The following is a 1,745-nucleotide window of genomic DNA, read 5'->3' as shown; positions in this document are numbered from 1 at the left end:
GGGTGGGTGCAAAAGTACTATGATATGTTTTCGACCATCGTCTCTCTATGGGACAGAGTTGATGAAATTTCATGGTGCTTATAAGAAAAACAGTTTATGTTCAAAAAGGATGAAAATACATTTGTGAAACCTATGCGGATGTGCGCGACACCGCATCACACGTGGTTTGCAATTATGTTGGTAGAGATGGACGGACTGCTCAATGTGACTTCTTAGTAACTTCATCAATTCCAAAATAAATTGAAGTTGGCTCTAGTAGTCTTCATTTTTGTGGTTTCCTCTTTCTTGATTTCTGCTTTATTATTATTTGAGATCTTGCTTTTCATGGTTCTCATCCCTCGGTAGAACTTTAATTACAGAGTAATTAACAATAACACTCTTACATGGAAGATGTAACAAGCTGGTGGTCGTAACTTGATGCCATGTTTTACTACAAATACATGCATTCTTTATTTATTACAGAAAAATATAGTAACAAATAATAAAAATACAACCCGTGCATTAAGAAGGGAAATTATACAAACCGGGTTGATTATTAGTGTACACCAAATTAAACTAAAGTGGGGTTGGGTGTTGAAAATGAGAGCACGCACACGTATATGTATGACTCTGGGTGTGGGTGGTGTGATCCATCCACCGGAAGTCCGGAACCAAACCATGGCATGGAAACCAATTCTACCAGCTGTCTACATTGCATTTTGCATGTCGTATGTGAAAACTGTGTAACGTTGCATGCATGGCTAGGCCACGCAAATACCGTGCCTCATTCTTCTCCCCGTCGATTGGTAAGTATCCACACAAATTCGCTGATTCATATATACTCGGCGCCATCGCCGGATCTTCATCACCGTCATCATGAAGTACACTCCCTCCATCCCTGTGTACAAGTCATTTGTGTAGTTTTAGGTCATCGATTTAAAAAATTAAATATGTACTATATGTCATGAAAAGTATATCAATATATTTCTACACAGATGTAGTTTCTAAATAAATGTTTTTTATCATATATAATATATATTTAGTTAGTTAAATTATCGATCTAGAACTACGTGAATGACTTATACAACGAAACGGAGATAGTACCATTTCAGTATACTTTCCATGATGAATATATTCTTGATTAGAAAAGGATAAAGGAAGGGAGTTTGAAATTTAGCAATATGTGAGACCCTTGCGTCCAGAGTCCTGAACGGACACAATTAGCCCTTTTTTGCATCAAACTAGGAGCTTTAGAAATTAACTAAAATTCGGTTACAATTCGCCCAAACACTACTAGAAAATACCTTATAAATAGAGAATTAACAGTAGTATGGGATTAATGGGCAGCGCTACTGTTATTTAGCCGTAGCACGGGCCTGGCACCCGCACTACATGTGGGAATTAGCAGTAGCACGGGCCAGCGCTACCACTATGTGGGCCCCGTCATGCCCCCACAGGCTGGCCAGAGTACCAGCGCGTGCACCCATTAGCAGTAGTGCTGGCTCATGGCCTACGCTGCTACTGTGGCCAACCCGGGCCCAACTGCCCGTCCCCACATAGCAGCAGCGTTGGCCTGAAACCCGCGATACATCTAATGGGTTTAGCAGTGGCGTCGGGTCGTGACCTGCGATGCTGCTAAGCCAGCCTTATCCTCCCCGCGCCGCTCGTTCCTCACTCTCCCTATCCTCACTCTCTCACCGTCGCGGCCATCCTCCTCCTGCCATGGCCGCATCACGGCCGTCATCATTGCCATCCCCTAGGCTCAG

The sequence above is a fragment of the Triticum dicoccoides genome, chromosome 7A (genome assembly GCF_002162155.2).
Source record: "Triticum dicoccoides isolate Atlit2015 ecotype Zavitan chromosome 7A, WEW_v2.0, whole genome shotgun sequence".
NCBI lineage: Eukaryota > Viridiplantae > Streptophyta > Magnoliopsida > Poales > Poaceae > Triticum > Triticum dicoccoides.
This window is presented reverse-complemented; position numbering follows the sequence as displayed.